We start from the raw sequence: 17,370 nt of genomic DNA, 5'->3' as shown, positions 1-17,370 counted from the left end.
AACATCAGAGACAGAGTGAGAGAGTGTAGGAGAGAGTGAACTAGTAACAAAAGAGAAAGATTGAGAGATACTGAGAAACAAAATGCAAGAATAAGCAAAAGAGAGAGAGATGGGTAAAGAGTAATTAAAGATGGCCAGAAGAAAAAAGCAAAAAGTAAAATAAAATAGACAGGGAGAGACAAAAATGCAAGAAATGTAAGAGAATGAAAAATCAAAAGGAGTAACAGAACGATAGAGAGGTAGATAAAAGTAAAAAAGGAAAAGGAAGATATAGAGAGGATACAGAGAGCGAGAAAGAGTATTAACAAAATAAAACTGCAAAAATGAAGAGTAAACGGTCAGCAGAAAGTGTGAGAGGAAGAAAAAAGAAATCAAGAGAGATTTAAAGTGAGAACTAAAGAAAGAGGGAAGAATGAAACAAGAGAAAAAGAGAAGACAGAGTGAAAGACAGTACAATAAAAATGCAGAAATAAAAGGAAATAAAAAAAGTTACAGTAAGAGAAAAAAAGAAACAAAGAGAAAGAGGCACAAAACAAAAGAGATGAGGACAGTTAGGCTGAGTGAGAGAAGATTGATTTGAAGGAGGAAGAGAAGAAATATGGAAAAAGAGGTGAGGTAGTGATTGAGAAAAAGGAATGGAAAGAAATATACATATAGAGACAGAGAAAAATGAAGGATGTGAGGGATAAAGAGAGAAATTAAGAAAGAGATTGAGGGATACCAAGAGAAAGAAAGAGAGAAAGAAGAAGAGATGAAAGAGAGGAGGATAGAGAGGCAGCGACGACTTAAAATAGAAAAAATAAAAGAGATAAGAGAAGGAGAATGAGAGATATACTGTAAGAAGTATATGAAAAGAAATAGCCAGAAATAGCGAGAGAAAGAGAATGGAATCAGAGAGAAAGATAATAAGAGATAGTAAGAGAGAAAGAGAGAGAGATAAATTTTAAGGATAAAGAAGACAGAAAAGAGAGAATAAAATGAGGAATGAAATGAGGGATAGTAAAAAGAAATATTGAAGGAAAGAGAAAGAGAGAAAGAGAGAAAGAAAGAAAGAGAGAGTATGACAGCAGCAACTTGTGGGAACTGAGCCAGAGTAGCCTAACTCCCATCTGCTCAACAGGCAACAGCTTGTTCTCTCTCTTTCTCTCTCTCTCTCTCTCTCTCTCTGTTTTTCTTCTTTGCTATTCTCTTCTCATCCCTCCACCACCTTCTCTGTGTAACTGACAGGCCCCTGGTCTTTGAGGTTCAGCAGAACGGAGGAGGCGATGGCTTTTTTTGATCGTGTCGATTCTTTCCAGCAGCAGCAGCAAAAAAAAAAAAAACTCAAGAAGGTTCTGACAAACCTGAGCTCAGAACACAGAACGGTACGATGGTGCGCTGCTAATTTACGAGCATGGAGAACAGTTTCGCTCTGTGTTGCCAGGTTGTCGTAGCTGATTTCAGCTCCATCTCGAGTTCTTGCACGTTCCTCCAAAAAACCTCCTCGGTGAAGTCCTGCCTGAGACAAGTAAAAGCAGGCATCCATAACTGACAGCTGACGTAATGTTTCATCATCGGGTTTGGAGCTGGGAGATAGATCTCACGAAGGGGGTAGATTGCTTTTAAATGTCATTTCCAGATCGGAGATTCAGTGTCGAAAGTCTCATATATCACTGATGGTTATCTTGTTTTGCCTGGGGTCCATAACAGTAGACACACTTATTGTTCTGCAGCTTGAGTCGAACTTCTGCAAAACATGCTGTTTTTGAAGGTGAAGAGCTGCGAGTTACTGTCAGAAACCAAAACCCAGTACACAGCTTTCACTGTTCTTCCCGTACAGAATCTTTACTCATTTCTAGGCATTCAAAGAACTACGGTCAGATCTGATGAAACCGGTTAGCATGCTAGACCGCTGTATTGCTGGACCAGTAACCTCAGCTTGAACACCTGAGGATTGCTTCACAACATTGGCCTAAACTGTGGGAAACTGTACCCTCCTTTCCTGTCTATCTGTTTTGGACCAGAAGCAACTAAAACTTGGAAACTGTCCATGAAAAAGAGAGTATGAGGGGTTTGGGGCAAATATAAAAAAGATGGTTCATTAAAGAAAGTAGCAATACAGTGGAGAGGCAATATGTTGAGGGTCAATACCAGTAAACAGCAGCAACAAGACTCAGTCCAAAGGTCATACATGCGCAGTAAACCTGCAATATTCACCGAAGTGTGTGTGTGTGTGTGTGGAAGGAGGGTGTATTATATGCCTGTCCACTTTTTACTCCACTTAATAATTTCAGATAAGTACCAGAAATCAACCACAAATTCTTAATGTTTGAATGAAACCATAATGAAACAAAAGCTTTGGAGGGCATAAAATAACATACATAAAATAGTATTCAGGAAGTTTATAGGTTTTAAAATGCAGTTCAGAAAAGCACACATTTTATGATTTTTGCTCATTATATTTTGACAGATTTATTGGAAATAAAAATATTTTCTATTGCAATTACAAATATGTCATGTCCTGGTCTTGTCTCATGTCTCTGTGTGTTATTCCCACGTGACCTGTGCTCCTCTGTGTGTCTAGTCAGTAGTTTTCCACCACGTGTTTCTCATTTGTAGCTCTGCCCCTTCCCCAGGTGTTTCCAATTCTAGTGTGTTTCCTGTTTCTTTAAATAGATCACCTGTGCCACTTGTCCCTCGTCGGTCTTTGCACCTTCCTCTGTTGTTTTGTCGCTACTCATTACTCTTGTTTATTCTCCTCGTTCCCTAGTTCCTTGCTCTGTGTTTTTTCTCTGTTTTTGCCTTGTTTAAATATATTTAGTTTATTTCCTTGTTTATTTCTTAGTTTATTTCTTGTATATATTTCCCTGCCCTGTTTAGTTTGTTTCTCATTAATATCTGTAGTTGGTTTAGTTTATGTTCTTTAGTTTCTCTCATTTGTTTTGTTTTTTGGTTATATGTTTATCTATTTTCAGTTATTTAGTTTATTCCCCAGTTCCTTACATATTCCTTATATCTCCCTGTTTTATGTTTAAGTGTTTACTTGTTTCTCGTTTCTTTGTTTGTTTATATTTATTTATTTAATTATTAATTTCGCCCTACCTGCACTTGCGTCCGTCTCCTCTTCTCCCTGCCTGGGTCATACTAACGTTTCTTATCAAAAACGAAACCTTTATATGTAGTGCTTGTGGACAAAAAAATTGACAAAAATGCCTGCAATTTATGGGGGTTTCATCTCCTTTTTTTTTTTAGGAAAACGGAGTCAGTGTATGAAAAAGACATATGATATTCATACAATTTGAGTAAAAGAAAGGGACTGGCTATGCTCCTTCAGTTTTTAAGTGGTATCCATCCTTTTCTTCATAGTTATTTCTGCAGTGGATCAGCCTAAGGAACAACATTTTCATAATTAAACAGCCTGTATTTATTACTGTGCCTGTAAGATCTCTTCTCGACTTCCACAGTTTCCCTGAACTGGTAACTAGTATCCGGTAGAAACTACGGTAAGTTTGCTTGGCTTCTTATGCCCTTGGAGCTAAACTGATGTAGGATGAGTGGGTGGATTTACATATATGTATGGTGGATGTATGCTATGTGGAGATGCTGAGGTGTTTTTTTTTTTTTTTTGGGGGGGTGGGGGATGTTATTTAAAAGATTTATACACTTTAAATTATTGAATATTATGGATATAAAGTCCGGTGTGGTAAATGCTATTGCCATTTATCACTGTGACGGGATTACACAATGCATAAAAAAAATAAAAATAAATAAATAAATAAATAAATCCCTCCCCAGACAAAACAACCAGTATTTACTGCCTCAGAGCTTTCTCGGAGAGGTGTCGATATCAGAGCTGGTGCTACTTCAGGAGTGTAAATCGACAGCACCTACTGACTGAGAGTGAGAAAGGTATAAGGAGTGATTTTGAGCTTGTTCTATTTATTCGCTTATTTATTTATTTATTTCTCTTTTTTTTTTCTTCTTGGGCTTCTTTGCTCTAAATGGAGAACTAAGGCTTGCCGTGGTAAAGCATCCCACCTGAGCACGCTGCAGACTGTGAAGTCGAAAAGCTGCGATAGAGAACATCCTTCAGAGATGAGGCCGCTCGCTCTGGCATACCAAAACACAGCAGTCCGTCTCTCTTTCCCTCTCTCTCTCTCTGTCTCTCTCTTTCTCTCGCTTTCTCTCTTTTTCTCTACCCCTGCCAAGCAAGCCTTCACAGACATGTGCTCTTAGGATGGCACTGGGGAGCAAAAACAAAGGCATTATGGGTATCGATTGGTGCCATCTTCTATTTTCAGCATCCAGGAAAGCACAATGTGAAAAAAAAAAACTTAAAAAAATAACGTTGAAATATGAAACAATATATAAAAGGGTCTGTTTGAGGGACATGTAAAATCAAAGAAACTCATCATTTTTAGGTGGTCAAAAGATTTACCCATCTTTACTCATCTCTCCCTGTCCCTTTAAGGTGAGAGTTAAGATGATTAATATGATGTCTTTAGGGCTAACTGAGAGCACCCTGAAATTGTCCATCTCTCCAACACTATTCTTTCATGGAACCGTTGGTAACACTTTCTATGAACCCTGTATTCGTAATGCCTTATGAATGCATTCATAGTGCATTATATACCTTATATACATTCATTACTGACTCATGAGTACTTACAGTGACATTTATAACACATTATAATCTACAAGTATAAGGGTTTATAAAGAAAGGGCTGACAATGCCTTATAATATCTGTTTATAAGAACATTGTACAATGTAGTGTTGTAATGCACTTTAACACAGATTTGGTATATTTTGGTATAATGCATTATAATATGCAGCTATGAGTTCTCAAATTAAACTATAATTATAAAAGTGCTTAACACATTATAAAGCCTTATATACAGTCATAAATTGTATTATGCCTCACTATAATGTCTTATAGAGTATTGAGAGCTCTTTACTGGCTTTAAGTGAAGTGTGTTTCAAACGTGAAGTAAATGCTATTATGCCTTACTCTAGGCATTTGAAAACACACTTCACTTAAAGCCAATAACGAGCACTCAATGCACTATAAGACATTATAGTGAGGCATAATAACATTTACTTCATGTTTTAAAAGCATATGACAACCCACTTCACTTAAAGCCAGTAATGACTGTATATAAGGCTCTATGGTACCACTTTAAAATAAGACTACCTTTATAAAGGGTTTATAAATGGTTTACAATTAGTTTATTAATGGTTACTAATTAGGTTGCAAATGCCTTAAAAATCATTAATAATCAGTTATGTGGCTGTGGGTTCACTATTTGGCAAACAACAGGTCTACGTACATTTCTACGTATGTGTTATAACTGATTGTTAATGATTTTTAAGGCATTTACAACCTAATTAGTAACCATTAATAAGCTAAACCATTTATAGACCCTTTATAAAGGTAGTCTTATTTTAAAGTGGTACCGGCTTGATAATGTGTTACGCACTTTTATAAAAGTTTAATTTGAGAACTCATAGCTGCATATTATAATGCATTATACCAAAATATACCAAATCTGTGTTATAGTGCATAACAACACTACATTGCACAACAGATATTACAAGGCATTGTAAGCCCTTTCTTTATAAACCCTTACACTTGTAGTTTATATTGTGTTATAAATGTTGCTGTAGCTACTTCTGAGTTATAACACAGCCCTATTACAGCCATTATAAGGTAATATGCATGTCCTACAATGCATTATAAATGCATTTATAATGCTTTATGAATAAAGAGTTCATAGGAAGTGTTACTGAACCGTTTTTTTATATATTTAAAAAGGAGGCATATAATGTATTACATGGTTGTGTGTCTACAGAAAAGACATATAGATTGTGTCCTTAATTTAGTGTACTCTTATCAATTATGGTTATCAATTTAAAGGTGAGGCATATAACGTCTCTGGCCTATGAAAAACACCTCAACATCTCCATTTTTGTCGATTTTTAGTTTACTACATAATTTGAACAGCCAACATTTCTTGATGATCGGAACAATAAAAATACTTCAAAATGACCTGAAAGGGTTTTTTATTGAACAGCGACGATAAACCACATTCAGGAACACTGTACCAACTGTTAAGCTTGGTGGTGGTAGCATCAATTACTTGGTTTGTTTTTACAAACTGGTACATTACACATAATAGATGTTATGTAGAATTGGGTACAACACTTATATTGACATTGTAGCATGGAGAACACAAAGTGATGAAGTGTTTTGGATGTTTTTTGCCCCATTCTTCCTGCAAATAAAAATACAACAGTCTTCTTACACATCCAGCTCTGTCCCTCCAGGGTGAGATTGAGCACCCTGCTCTACTGTTATGATGTCTTTAGGGCTAACCCCCCACCACACTGAGGCTTTAATAGGGAGACTCTAGGGGTTGCCATAGCGAACGCACTGGAGAGAGCTGGACAGACAGACAGGCAGATAGACAGAGCTGTCTAATGAAGACTTTCTGCTGCAGGTGGAAACTGGACATCTCTTTCTGTTCTAATAATGGCTGCACTCCACGTCTCCACTAACACATCAGCACAGGTGGATCCACAGTGGGCCTTTTTAACACTGAAGCCCACCTGCCAGGGCTTGATAGAGCTCAAAACCAACACTTTCCCCCCAGCTATCTAATAGAACAGCTTTTTTATATGATACAGCAAAAATGCTATATTATTCTTTGCAATTTTATTTGTAATATTGTAGTAGTGATTTCAGCAGTCCAAAATAATGACACTGATTGGAAGCAGCATGTTGTTATGTTTTGTATTTTTCCCTTTTTTCACAATTTTTCTTGGTTGCAATCTGTAAATATTTTAAACATTTGCAAGCTTTCACAAAGTTGAAACTCATTCAGTATAAATAATTTAGGAGCGCTTTGTTTTTATTATTAGAAAGCAAATTGATACACGTTGAAAATGAGAAGAATTATATATATATACAGCTCTGGAAAACAATAAGAGACCACTTAAAAATTATGAGTTTCTTTGATTTTACCAAATTGAAATCCTCTGGAACATAATCAAGAGAAACATAGGTGACCAGAAGCCATCAAATCACGCTAAACTGCTTGAATTTTTGCACCAGGAGTAAAGGCATAAAGTTCTCCAAAAGCAGTGTGTAAGACTGGTGGAGGAGAACACGCCATGATATTCCACTAAATATTGTTTTTTGAAGTCTTAAAACTTTAAAATAAATGGCAAAATCGGAGAAACTGATTCAGAAACTGAAGTGGTCTCCTATTTTTTTTCCAGAGCTGTAAATGTTGCATGTTGTTAGGTGCTATCTTGTGAGAGAGGTTGCTCATTGGCCACACAAACATGAAATCCAAGGCGGAAGCAAGGAAAAAACTCAATGCAAAAAAAAAAAGAAAACTTGGGAGAAAACAAGATTCAAAAGGGGAACCCATCCTCCTTTGGTCCAAACTGTATATAAATTATTGATTAAATGTAAATACAAAGCCATATAGGTGTATTTTGTTCAAATGTAATGAAATACTCTAATTATAACAGTGGTGGTGAGAATAATAAAAGTAAGGTTGAACATCCATCAGTGCAAGGCCATACACGTTTTTTTTTTTTTTTTTTTAACAAGAAAAGTTAAGATATTAAATTAGTTCTGATTGGAACTGATTTTCCAGAAGGGAACAAAGCCTATCTAAACTAAACTAAACTAAATTAACTAAACTAAACTAAAGAGAGCCAGAAGGTAGCATAGACACATTGGCCCCAAAGTATCATTTCAAATTATAAAGAAATAACTAGAAATTTAAGTCTTTTTCCAAAATCTCATTAGTTTTCACAGTTTATCCAACCCTGCAACAATAGATATAAACTAGTATGGCCACAAGTGTGAGAGGCATAGCATAGAAACTGTAGGTCCAACTCAAAAAGTGAATGCTCTTCTAGAACACCAGTGCATTGCACATGGGCGCACATGTGTATGTACACACTCACAAAAAACAAACTCACACACACACACACGCCTGAGAGAGTAAATGATTTTTGGGCAGGTCAGGTGGAAAGCCTGCAGGCTCCGCTGGGTGTCTGCGAGTGAGGGAATGGGTTTAGATAAATGACCCAGGCCCCGGAGCACTGCCCTGGGACACGGCCCTGGCCTGCCCCCCTGCTTCTGCCCCGCTAAGTGGGCCATCACTGGGTTGCCGGGGGCACCGGCATATGCCACCAAATCCCCAGCGAGGCCTCGCACGGAGTAAACAGAGACTCGGCTAATGGAAGACTGCCTGCCTCTGACCTTCAACTGCATTCTCTGCCTCCTTCAGTCGCTCTCTATTATTTCTCTCCCTCTCTGTCATTCTCTCTCCCTCTCTTTCTTCAGCTCTCAGTCTTCTCATGAGCATTTTGGCCTTCTCTCCTATTTTGGACCTCTCTGCTTCTCCATGAGCATCTCTCTCTCTCCCTCTCTCTCTCTCTCTCTCTCTCTCTCTCTCTCTCTCTCTTCCTCTCTCTCTCTCTCTCTCTCTCTCTCTCTCAATCTCAACCTCCCCATGAGCCCAAACTCCCCATGTAAGTCTATTCTATTTATCTCTCTCTTTTTCTTTCTTGTTCTCTTATTTTCTCTCCTTCTTTCTCTCTCTCAGTGCTCTCTCGCTCTTTCTCTCTCTCTCTCTCTCTCTCTCTCACTCACCACTTAAAAATAATGAGTTTCTTTAATTTTACCAAATTAAAAACCTCTGGAATATAATCAAGAGGAAGATGGATGATCACAAGCCATCAAACCAAACTGAACTGCTTGAACTTTTGCTCTAGGAGTAAAGGCATAAAGTTATTCAAAAGCAGTGTGTAAGACTGGAGGAGAACATGCCAAGATGCATGAAAACTGTGATTAAAAACCAGGGTTATTCCACCAAATATTGATTTCTGAATTCTTGTAACTTTATGATTATCTTTGCACTATTTGACCTCTTTTGTTCTTATTTCAGCCATTTCTCATTTCCTTTACTTTTGCACTTACAATATGGACGGTTCTTTTTTAAATGTAGTCCAGAGTGCAGATCCATTTCTTTCGAGAAATATCTAGAATCCTGTATAACGTTTCTAGACTGTGATTGTCCATCCAAAGCGCAGACACTTTCATCAGCACAATATAAGTAGACCGACTCTTAAGGTGTGTCTGGACAACCCATGACATGTTTATTTTCTTCTGTTTATTTTTTTTTTGCCTTTCAAGTCCGCCCCATATAATTCCGTAACCACAAACACGCTGCAGAACCCCATGCTAAACTGGCGTCACTTTCATAATTACGGCCTTTCCGCCTTAACAGACACATTCTGGGGCAGATAAAGCTGTCATTAAAGTAACCATTGTCCACTGTGAGCTCAACTACACATTCTTTCTTGTGCACTTACAGTTTCTCCTTCGTATATGTCTAAAATTAGCTTTTTATATAAACGTATGTGTTTATTAATGAAGGAATTTTACTGTTAAATACAACTAAGGGGGGATTTAGGGGACTAAGGCTTAATCCCACTTTACCCCTTGGCCCTACCCCTAAACATACTACTACCCCAAAAATTTGTGCATGCACACCAAGGAGTATGGGTGTTCCAATTCTTGTTAGGCTGGAGGGGTAGTTTAGGGGAAGGGATAGGGCTTGTTAGCCCTTCATACTGTAAGGGCTGGTGCCCGACCGAGGCATCCTCCGGGGCATCGGAGGGCGCGCCAGGCCAGCGCCGAGGGTTGATTTGGCTAATTACCAACACCTGCTTTGAACACCTCTTAAGCAGCGCCAAACAGCCACTCGGCGCTGGATCTTTGAAGCTCGTGAGAGCGAATCTATGCCGGTTTTCCGAGCGAGCCCTGGCTCTGTATCTCTATCCTTTTTTCCCTTCGAGTTTGGTGGAGCTGTGTAGAGCAGTGAGCTCCACGGCCGCCATCTATCTGTCTCTAGTTTGGTGGAGCAGAGCGGTGTGCTCTTTCTGCCGCCCCTCTCGAGTCTGTGTGTGTCTGTGTGTGTTTCTCACCGCGAGGCACGCGGCTTGTTTACCTTCCCTCTCCCGCGCTGTTCCTCCCCTCTCTGGTGGAGCAGCGTTTAAATCCATAAGCACCTCAATTTAGTTTTGTTCTCGTTGGAAGCCCCTTTTGTTTAGTTAATCCTTAACCTCGTATATATTAATTTTTCTTCTTCTTCTTCTTCTTCTTCTTCTTCTTCTTATTATTATTATTATTATTATTATTATTATTATTATTATTATTATTATTATTACTATCCTTTTTTTCTTGGGTTTACCTGCTTCGAGATCTAGTGCTCTGCACTTGGATTCTACAACTTTCTGGGCTGGAGAGCTATCGCTCCCCACCCATTACACATACAGAGATTTTTCAGATGCACACTTCAAACCGAGGGGTATAAGAATCACTGGAAAGATGGCGGAACCATCGACCAAAGACTGTAACACACAAACATAAATATTTTCCTTGTTAAAAGTAAAGAATAGCACTATATTGACATATTTTAATGTGTAGTTTAAATGTGTTATGGTCATTTCTTTAAAAACAAGCTTAAAACAAAGTTTGCTAGTAGTTTGTTTTAGCAGCTAGCTAGCTAACTTTCCTGTTCCACCTTAAATAATGCAACAGATGGGCTGCAGCATTTAAGGCGGAACTGAAAAATTAAATAAAAGCTTAAAAAGGCAAATTTTAGCTTCAAATCACAGAGGAATTAAGGAGTGGGTACTTATAATTAATTTCTGCACCATCTACCCCCTTTCTGAAGACATACAATAAAATACACCCTAAAGTTAACTAGTTAACCAGCAGCATCAGCAGCAGATAGGTTACTGAACTTAAGCGCTCCTGAGGATGTATCGGGAGCTTGTAGGGTTGTCCCATTTTTTTAGAAGAGGATTTAACTCCTTTCACTTGTAACCATGTACCAAGGGAAAGGGTTATACTCAAAAAAGAGGGGGTAGGGGTAAGTGGTAGGGCCAAGGGGTTAAATGGGGTTGGGCCTAAGTCATTATATGGGAGAAAATGTATGCTTATGCTCCAGAGTGGAGGGAAATGTTAAACAGGGAGAGTTAGTTATGAGATTTAATCCTCCTCAATATTTTGAAGATAAATTAAAATAATCTATCCTCCTGAACTCGTGTTAAAAATTGGATACCCTAAAAACTGTGTGTGTGTGCTCCTCAGTGCTCAATGCAGTCCTCTAGGTGGACAGTCATTTCCGGTTGAGAGTATGCTGTGCTCCATTGGTTGCCTCTTCTCACAAGTGTGTGTGTGGATGAGTGTTGAGCGTAAATGATTGTGTGTAAAATGTGATTTTTAGAGCGTCCTTGGGTTTCTACAAAGGTGATATGTTCACATTACCAAACAAATCTACCAATGTGTGACCAGGCTCTGTTTTAAACAGTGTTTTACCTAAGAAAAGTTATAGCCAACCTCGTAAAATTTACCTTTTGCGTTTAAAAAAGTACACATTTAAGATTTCCAGATTAATCTTGTGCCGTAAAACTTAATTAACATTGACACCACCGCTAAAGAAAGAATGAAAAAAGGAAAAGAAAGAAGGAAAGAGTGATATATGATGAATATTACTCCGTACCGCCGCCGCTGCTTCATGCATCTTATTGGCTATATCAACAGTATGAATAAATCATATCACTATATTTGCTCAAGTGGTTGGGGCAATAGTGGAAATCAGAGTGAGCATATGAGCTGGCACCGTTCAGCCGGGAATAGATGCTCTCCAATCATACCCAGCGGACCAGCCAGGATAACCCCTCCACCCCCCACCCCCCCACACCCAGCTTGAATAAAATATTACTGTGTCATGCCATAAAGATAATTAATCCTGTCTCATCTCCCCTCCTCGCCGTAATTAAATTTGACCCACTTATGTTTTATGAATGCTTGAATAAACCTCTCGCCAGTCGAAAAAGAAAACCTGACACACGGGCGACAGGAATCCCAGGTAACAGATGAGCCGGTGCCAAAAGGCTAAAGCTCAGCAGAACAGAGGATATAATGGATAAAGTTACAATTTAAACAAAAGTTGCTTAACCAGGCATCTTACTGTTGCTTTCTTCTTGTAAATTCTGGAGAATGATTGCATGAAAGTGGCTTAATTACAAGTTATTATTATTATTTGTAAATTAGTTCAATTCAATTCAATTCAATTTTATTTATATAGCGCTTTTTACAACAAAGGTTGTCACAAAGCCGCTTTACAGGAAAAACAGGTCCACGTCTCTTATGAGCAGCACCACAGAGATGCCAATTTTATGGGGACACAGTGGCAAGGAAAAACTCCCTTTAAGAGGAAGAAACCTTGGAAGGAACCAAGACTCAGTCCGAGGAACCCATCCTACTCGGGTTGACCCGCTCAGTACAAACAAACAACAAACAAATAACAGAACAAAAACAGTACAGAGAATTAATGTGAACTATGGCTAATATAACAGGTACTAATTTATGAATATAAGAATGTGATGGGCACAAACTATAGAGCTATGGCTAATACAGAAACAGATACTGAGTGTGTTAATGGTAATCAGTGCAGGGTTGCAGAGCCGGAGAACAACACAGCGGGCAGTGGAGAGCCAGGCTGGGAACATCAGGAACAGGGCATCTCCATACATGTAAAAGAGATAGATAGAGAAAACAGAAAGGAAAGGAAGAGAAAAAAAGCAGAAGTTAGAAGGGTTGTGAAATAATTCTGATGAGTAGAAGGACAGGGCTGATTCCTGAAAGCTGGAACCACAGACGGACAGATCCAGGAAGACCGGCCGGCCAGGCGTCTCAGCACATGTGAGAAAGATAGAGAGAGAGAACAGAGAGGGGAGGGACGAGAAAGGGGTTAGAATGGTTTTATAAAACTCTGCTGGAGTGGGATGGGCACTGGTAGCAGCAGCTCAGGACATGGGGAGAGAAAGAGAAAGCAGATGATTAGGACAGGGTTTATATTTGCTGGATAAGCTGTAAGAGGAAGAAAATTGTAATGAGACATTACTCAAAAGCTTGAGCAAATAGAAATGTTTTGATTCTAGATTTAAAGATCGAGAGTGTGTCTGAGTCCCGTATATTAATAGGGAGGCTATTCCAAAGTTGGGGAGCTTTATAAAAGAACGCTCTTCCTCCTGTATAGTTTTTTTCTAATACGCGGGACTAATAACAGGCCAGCGTCTTGGGAGCGGAGTGAACGCGGCGGATTGTAAGGAGTAAGGAGTTCCTGTAGATAATGCGGGGCCAGACCATTGAGGGATTTATACGTCAGTAGAAGTATTTTATAATCTATACGAAATCTAACAGGTAGCCAATGTAGGGATGAAAGAATAGGTGTAATGTGATCGAACTTTCCAGCTCTGGTAAGCACTCTTGCGGCTGCATTCTGAACTAGCTGGAGTTTATGGAGTAATTTATGTGGACTTCCAGCCAACAACGCGTTGCAGTAGTCCAGCCTGGAGGTTATGAATGCATGTACCAGCTTCTCAGCATCTTCCAGAGAGAGTATACTGCGGATTTTAGCTATATTTCTTAAGTGGAAGAATGCAATTTTGACTATGCTACATATGTGAGCATCAAACGAAAGAATTGGGTCATAGATGACCCCAAGGTTTCTCACAGTTTTACCAGGTATAATTAAGTGACGGTCTATGTCTACAGTATTAACATTTATGTTTTTATCAATATTAGGACCTAATAGAAGGACCTCAGTTTTATCAGAATTAAGTAAGAGAAAGTTGTGTGTCATCCAATTTTTAATGTCTTTAATACAGTCTGTTATTTGATTTATACAGAGCTCCTCGTTGGGTTTAGCAGATATGTAAAGTTGCGTGTCATCAGCATAGCAGTGAAAGTTAATACCATGCCTACGGATAATTTTACCCAGTGGTAGCATATAAAGAGTAAAGAGTAATGGACCCAGTATTGATCCTTGAGGGACACCATATTTTACTCTAGACTGATAAGAGCATTCGTTATTTAAGTAAACACACTGGAATCGATCTCTCAGATAAGATCTGAACCAGGTGAGGGCTGATCCTTTAATTCCTATAAGATTTTCTAACCTATCAAGTAGAATAGCGTGATCTATGGTGTCAAAGGCAGCACTTAGATCTAGCAGTAAAAGGATGGCATTACTGCCCCTATCAAGAGCTGAAAGTAAATCATTAGTTACTCTAAGTAGAGCTGTTTCAGTACTATGGTTTTGTCTAAATCCAGATTGAAAAACCTCATGCATACTATTACTTAAATTATTTTTCTCCTTTTCCAATCAGCTTTCAGAAGTAGGAAAATCATGTGATTATCATTATTATCAAGAATGGGTTCACACATCCTATCTCACAAGGACTCGTCATTTTTAATACACAGTTTTTCCAAGAACTACAATATTAAGACAAATTCAAAGTCATACCCCACTTAATTTGTTACTGCGCAAAACAAAAGCTTACAAAGGCTTATATTACCTATGTCTGGAAGTGGCATTGACTTCTCTGAGCTCAGAGGCATCTGGGATAGACCAAAATTAATATAACTGGATAGACAAATTAGTATTTCTGATTTTTTTTTTGGAGTAATAAACACTGGGTGCTCTGGACCAAATGTAAAAAGAACCATCCAGACTGTTATCAGCAATTAGTCCAAAAAGCATGGCCTCAAACTCCTAAAATCCAAGTCCAAAAGCCATTTACAGCATTCGTTTAGCTCATATTCAGTTATCAGACACAGTGATAGCATCACGTCCCAGTTGACAGGGTTCCAGATAAACATTCCAAAAATTGTACATTATTTCAAAATATTCAGCAAAATTTTTTCAGCGTTTGAAATCTTTAAATCTAATCAAAATAAAGTACCAGTCGTAAGTTTGGACAAACCTTCTCATTTTAATGTTTTTCTTTATTTCTTTATTTAATGTATTTTTATTTTACATTCTAGATTAATAATAAAGGCAACAATTATCAATGTTAACCTAATTACATATTGAACAATAAAATGAATGTGAAGCAGTAAGTTGAATCTTTTCAAAGTGAAAATGTAGAAAAAAAGAGAAGAAAAATCTGAAGAAAAAAATAAGAATTTTTCATTTTCTTATTTTTTCATATTTTGCGTTGACTTTGTGACTTTGTGGTATTTAAACATAGTTTAGAAAGCACCATCTGTGTTTTACAGATTGAAAAATACAACTGAACAAAGATACTGGTATATAAGTAAAACTCACTACAATTGTCTTACTTTGATTCTTTTATTTTGTATTTACAAAATCTCCATTTTTAAAAGTTTCTAGGTTAGGAAGGAACTTTAATTATTGTAATTAATCACAACAAATTAATTAGAGATTAAATATATGTTTTCAATTGATCGACAGCCTTAGTTTCTTTTTCTTTTTCATTTCCTTCCTGCCTCGCTCGCTCAGGAAGCTGTTTAATAGGTCCTTCAGTCCTCTGAATGCCATTGGTCTGTAGAGCTGAGACTCATCCAGGTAGAAGGAGATGAAGTTCCTGTACTAAAGAGAGAGAAAGAGAGAGAGAGAGAGAGAGAGAGAGAGAGAGAGAGAGAAAGAGGACCAAACACAAAAGGAGAGAAGGTAAGGGAGGTACCCAGGGAGCAGAGGGCGAGCAAGAGAGTCTTTAGAGTGTAGAACACAAGATCTGATTTTTTTTTTCTACCCAAAGAGCACTTGAAAGCTAGAGCAGGTGGGCTGGCGGAGAGAAAAGGAGTCGGACCACTCTTATAGGGGAAAAGACCCTTGGGTCTCGAGCAAACGCCACACACACCAACATATTCAGTCAGGGATGCCTTCTTCTGAGTATTCTTTGAGGATAGCTCACTATCCTCAAAGTCTGATTTAAAGAAAACTCTAGTTATACTCTCATACACTCAAAAATATGGTCACAGTCAGATTTCTGTGGTTATATGATTATATAAGTATGCTTTAAAGGTCTAAAAATCTGATTAAGAAATATATAGAGCATTAATAGAGCTCAGAAATGGTATTTCTCAGTTCATATATATTCTTAACTGGAATATTCTCTGATTTTTTTAAATCTGTGCATGATTGAAAACAGACCCTGGTATAAAAAATGATTGACCTGAGAGATTGAGACAAAATACTTTCAGAGGAAGATCAAAACTGAAGGGTTTAAATAATTGTTGGTAACACTTTATAATACTGTTCCATAGTTAATAGGTAACTAAGCAGTAACTAAGCAGTAACTAATTAATAGTGCTGCATTAACACCTAAATATTTTCTATTAACTACCAGGGAGTACTGAATAATTACTCAGTAGATAGTACTGAACTAATGATTATAGTAGTTCACTATTAACTCCACAATAATTACTGAGACTTACATATCTCTCAGAGAACTACTTACTAATTATGTCTTCTTTATAATAACTACTTATTAATTACTGCTCAAATCAACATTAACTACTGAAAACCCTTACATGCCACCTGGGGAACTATAGATCTAAATCAGGCATATTTGAGTTAAATGCATAATAACTGAAGGCATATTTGAATTAAGCAAGTGACACCATTTGTAGTAGTGGTAACCTTAATTACCTTATTATCCTCAGTTCCTTCCAAATATTAGCAACATATAGTAAAATACTTCAGTGTGTATTACTCTGCTTAAACATCATTTTTGGAAGAAAAAAACAACATTATAACGTAATATTATTGCATAGAAGACATTGATGAAAGTTCTCCAGAAGGCATCTAAGACTCTAAGAATGACTGTAAGACAGTAATAATGTAACAATCATTGCTTTAATACTAGGTATCAGCCTTATAAAAGTGCATCTTCACCCTTTGCAGTCTCACAGAGATTTATTTCACTGCGCATTATTAGGGTAATTACGGTAATTTCACAGCGGACGCAGCTCTCCTGGTCCTTCGTGTAAATTCTCTGCTGTGCGCTGCTGCTGCTGCTGCTGCTGCTGCTGGAGGAGGATTAAGAGAAACTCTGCTGCTTTCATATTTCTGTATTTGATTGAAAATAAACTAGTAATCAAGATATTGAGATCTTTTCCAGCTTATTTTACCCCCGGATCAGAGGAGGACTCTTTGTGGGTTGTTAACCAGCTTTAGGATGTGTGTTAGCTAGCTAAGTTAGCTAAGTTATGTGTGTGTTAGTTAGCTAGTTTAAATGTGTGTTAGTTAGCTAGGTTATGTGTGTTCGTTTGTTAGCTAAGTTAACTTTTATGTGTGGGTTAGTTAGCTAGGTTATATGTGTGTTAGCAAGTTAAATGTGTGTGTGTCAGTTAGCTAGGTTAAATGTGTGTAAGTTAGCAAGCTAAGTTAGCTAGGGGAAATGCGTGTGTGTTAGCTAGGTTAATTGTGTTAACTAGGTTAAATGTGTGTGTGTTAGTTAGCTAGGTTAAATGTGTGTTATTATTA

The sequence above is a fragment of the Astyanax mexicanus genome, chromosome 23, assembly GCF_023375975.1.
Source record: "Astyanax mexicanus isolate ESR-SI-001 chromosome 23, AstMex3_surface, whole genome shotgun sequence".
NCBI classification, from domain to species: Eukaryota; Metazoa; Chordata; class Actinopteri; order Characiformes; family Acestrorhamphidae; genus Astyanax; species Astyanax mexicanus.
This window is presented reverse-complemented; position numbering follows the sequence as displayed.